This window comes from Nelumbo lutea, chromosome 3, assembly GCF_056320005.1.
Source record: "Nelumbo lutea isolate HS-2025 chromosome 3, American lotus-T2T, whole genome shotgun sequence".
NCBI classification, from domain to species: Eukaryota; Viridiplantae; Streptophyta; class Magnoliopsida; order Proteales; family Nelumbonaceae; genus Nelumbo; species Nelumbo lutea.
Window position 1 is genome coordinate 79,963,791 of NC_142686.1, and position 4,722 is coordinate 79,968,512.

The 4,722-nt window shown below is 47.4% G+C and overlaps 1 pseudogene across 1 annotated transcript; it reads left to right on the plus strand.

The window, feature by feature from the left end:
- Positions 1 to 297: 297 nt before the first annotated feature.
- On the plus strand, positions 298 to 2,117 carry LOC148865938 (phospholipase A1-Igamma1, chloroplastic pseudogene; annotated as a pseudogene). Its single transcript, XR_016110581.1, has one exon. The product of XR_016110581.1 is annotated as a phospholipase A1-Igamma1, chloroplastic pseudogene (transcript).
- Positions 2,118 to 4,722: the final 2,605 nt, after the last annotated feature.

A 4,722-nucleotide genomic window follows, 5' to 3' on the forward strand; every position in this document is an offset into this window, starting at 1 on the left:
ATGTGATGTGGTGTGGGTGTGGGAGCTTTTCAATTTTCAAAGTCGTGGGCGTTTAGCGCAATATCTCCCTCGCCGTAAGGGCGGACTTGTCGCTAAATGGACAGAAGAAGTCAACCTTTCCCAACTTTTCAACAATCCAGACCTTACCTACCCATGAAGAAAAGAGGTCACCAACGCGTCCATTAAAATCTCTCTGGGCGGCCGTGCCCGGTGTCCCGTCTCCCGTGTTGCAGAGAACCTCCAAAAGTCCAAATTAACCATCCTCTCTTCCTATTTATATCTTCCTCCCACTCTTTCTTCTCCAAATCTGAAAGCTCCGAATATAGTCGAGACCTGGAACAATCAAAAGTAAAGCTCAGAAAGCATCTCGATCCCCTCAAAACAGTTTTCCCAGGAGATATTTTGATCCTCTTGGGAATTAATTAACATCATGCAGACCACACCCTCTTCCATTAATCAGCACCTTCCTGTCCCAAGAAGTTCTATAAAAACCAGAAGCCTCCTAATCCCCAACAATCAGAAGATTGCCGTCAAGTCAGAGCATCATCATCCAGCAAAGAGCAACGGTGCAGCCACAGCCACTCGGCGGCTGGCTGAATCTCTCTCGGGCCTTCTCCGTGTACATATAGAGACCCCTCCACGTAAAGAACTTCACCAAATAGATTGGAGTTGCCTAGACCACAGCGATCGGACTACTCCGACATCATCCCCTAAAGAAGACATATCAGAGAAATGGTGTGAACTCCATGGATTGACCGACTGGGACAATCTGTTAGACCCACTCCACCCCTGGCTCCGGCGAGAGATCATAAAGTACGGCGAATTTGCTCAGGCCACATATGATGCATTCGACTTTGACTCTTTCTCTGAGTACTGTGGGAGCTGCAGATACAATCCCAAAAGGTTCTTTGAGAAGCTAGGACTTGGCAAGAATGGGTACGTGATGAGCAAGTACGTCTACGCCATGTCTCACATTGACATGCCTCGCTGGCTCCAGAGGTCAAATTTGGTGGAGGAAACATGGAGCAAGGATTCAAATTGGATGGGGTTTGTTGCAGTCAGTAACGGGGAAGAATCACGCAGGATAGGAAGAAGAGATATCGTGGTGGCATGGCGTGGGACTGTGGCACCCTCCGAGTGGTATGAGGATTTGCAGAGGAAACTAGAGCCAATTGGAGATGGGGATGTGAGAGTTGAACATGGATTCCTCAGCATCTACACTTCCAAGTGTGACACCACTAGATATAACAAGTCAAGCGCATCGGGACAAGTGATGAAAGAAGTTAGAAGATTGGTTAGCTTCTATAGAGAAAGAGGTGAAGAAGTGAGCCTTACCATCACCGGCCATAGCCTCGGCGGTGCTTTAGGTCTCCTCAATGCTTATGAAGCTGCCTCCTCTCTCCCTGGCCTCCCCATCAGTGTCATCTCTTTCGGTGCACCAAGAGTAGGGAACGTTGCTTTCAGAGAGAAGCTTCAGCAGATGGGAGTGAAAACGCTGCGGGTGGTGGTGAAGCAAGATGTAGTCCCAAAGATGCCTGGACTTATGCTTAATGAGGGTTTGGAAAGGTTTGATGATTTCACAGGGCCATTGGAGTGGGTCTACACACATGTAGGAGCTGAACTGAGACTTGATGTAAGCTCATCACCCTACCTCAAGCGTGGGCTGGATTTGCTTGGTTTCCACAGCCAGGAGACCTACCTACATCTCGTAGATGGCTTCCTGAGTTCTGCCTCAACATTCAGGTCGGATGCTCGGAGGGATATTGCGCTGGTGAACAAAGCCTGTGGGTTGTTGGTGGATGAGCTGAGAATCCCTCACTGCTGGTACCAATTGGCTAACAAGGGACTAGTTCTCAACTCTTATGGAAGATGGGTTAAACCCAAGAGGGACCCTGAAGACATACCCTCACCTTCAAGAGAAGCTCCTATCCATCAGCAAGTTTTTGGTGAGGTGCCCACAAGCAATTATGAAGGGACTGAAGGATCTACTCCCTTCTTGTATGCTTGATCTTTCAATTTTCTATGGATTCTATTTCTCTATACATTTAATTCGATCCCCATTAATTGTAAATGATTGTAATAGTTTTTCAAAGCAAAAGCTATATTGAATTCTCCCATATTCATTCACTAGTCAAATTAACCTACTATATATGCATGTCTATATCCTGATGAAGACTGAAGAGGATGCAACTGTCTTGGAGAATTAATCCACCCACCAATCTTAAATGTCTGATTGTCCAAAGGATTATCAATATAGATAGATGTTGTCTCTCAAGTTGATATAAAGTGGGGGTCATGATGGGCCGGGCCTGGTTTTGCACCTATGAAAAGGGATGTAGCCTGTGTCTGGGCTGGGGGCTGGGTTTCCTGACCGGGCAAAGAATGATCACTCCTAAATATAAAGTCTGGTCAGGTATGTGAGGAACAAACCATCACTGGCCTATCCAATTAGACCGATGGGTTCACCACCCGGCCAGGTTTTCAGGTCCATTTAGTGAATGACCGATTGCTCACTCTATCATGCATTATTTTCGCTTACTCCTTCAACTAGTGAATGACCCCGTATATAAATATATATACTGCAACTCAATGCAAAATTCTGATTTAAAATGGATAATTTCAGTAAATAATTTTAATATTATTTGTTGCCAATGGAAATAATAATTATTAACTTCCTCGTACTAAGTAATGTTAATTAACATTACGTGTATAATTATAAATTGATTATTATGAATATGAAAGAATTATTATTATTTTTGTTATTAATTATCAGTATTTAATTTAATTTGGTTTGATAATAATAGGTAAATATCATTAATTTATTTTTATCTTTTGGAAAACTGAAAAATAGAAAAATAAAATGGTTAGTGATGATGCACGATCCGGTCGGTCTTAACTGCCGATAACCTTGCCTCTGACGGAGCTGAAGATGCCTGAAACAAGGAAGAAATAAGAGATTTCTGGGGAGTAACCCGGTGGAAATACTCCAAAACTCAAGTTAATACTCTTGAGAAGCCAAGGGAAAATAAGAGGCTTTAGGACCAGAAAGCACAAATATCACATACCTCTCTCTAGGGGAAGAAGGCCTTTTATAACCACCTGGTGCACTCATTCCCAAGCTTCTGCCAGGTCAGGTATAACAACCTTTGTGGGGGGCAGACCTAACCGCCACTATCCTCTCTGTTAGGGCCGTCTTTGCCACAACTGAGATGGTGGTAGCAGGTGGCCGTTACAGTATGATTGCCATCTGTCAGATCCAGACCAGTCAGGCATGCTGCCCGAGTGTACGAACCTGTAAGGTACGATTTCACAGTTGCGCGGCCTGGACCCGAGTTGCCGGGGTGGTGCACGGGGTGAAGTCTTGAGTTCGGATGAGAGTATAGCCTACTGCCCTGAGGTGCCGGGATATGACCCGGACTGACCCGAGGTGGGCTAGTCCGGGCTTCGCCCCTCGCGGGCTTGCTAGCTTCGGGATTCTTAGGGAGAGCTCGGGTTTCACCTCCCAGGAAGTGTGGGTTCCTTTTGGGGAGCTCGGGAGATTGGGCTTCTTCTTAGAGAGCTCGGGAGCTCGGGCCTCTTCTTGGAGAGCTCGGGAAGCTCGGGCCTCTTCTTAGGATATGGACGTTCTATGTTACCATATTGAGCTGGCATTCCTACCAGGTCACCCCGGTTTCTTCCACGTGTCGCATAGCCAAGGGGTTGGGCCAAATCTACCTCCATCAATTGCCCCCCACTCCTCGTGCTCGGGGTCTTGACCCAACGTGGGGAGTTCACGGACTGACAGGTGGATTTGCCTCGTGGCGTGCTTTGTCCAGTTCGGAGATCCCCTGGTCTGACCCGCCTATGCCCTTGGCTCAACCAAGGTCAGTGCGGCTCGACCAGAGTCAACCCGGGTCACGTACAGCTCACACGCAGACGTCAAACGATTTATCAGCTCTCGGACATCAAAAATTCGCGCTAAACTGATTTCACCTCGGGGGTCGTGTAGCCGGTTTTCCTGAGAGCTGTTGGATGGCTTTGATCTCGACCGTTGATGTAAGGGTACAATGGCTATAAATAGTGGGGGCCCTGGTCACTTTTTCCTTTGTCAATATTCAATGATTGTTTCTTGAGCTCACGTCCAAGGTCCTCAGCTCGTGTCACCTTCCCTAGTTTGGTAGCATTCCCTTGGTGAGTCCCCTTAGCCTTTTCAATTTCCTTTCCTTTCTTTTTGCGATGTCTAGTTCGAGTAGCTCGGGTAGCTTAGATAATCTTTTAGAAGGGCCTGAGGCGGGGACCTCGGGTTGGGATGACTCTTTTGACATTCTTCTGGATGAGCCCGAGGTAGGGCCTTTAGCCCGGGTAACCCCTGGTAGCCTAGAGTCCACTTCTCGTCGGGTTCGGATGCTGGACACGTTCGGGCCCTCCACTATGACGTCTGAGAGACTCCGATTCCTTGTTCGTCAGTTCAACCTGCCCGGGGAGTATGCATATAGCTTACCTTCGAGTAGCTTCCCTTGGGAGCATGGTCCAGATGAGATCGTGGTCTTCCGGGAGCAGCTCATTGCCGGGCTGCGCCTTCCTCTCCACCCCTTAATCGTCGAAGTCTTGAACCACTTCGGCATCTCATTCGGTCAGCTTCACCCGAACTCCATTCGTAACGTCGTCGAGACCATATCCCTCTGCTGCGAATACGTTATTCCCTTGGACTTAGAATTTTTTCTGCCCTTCTCATGCTCAAAA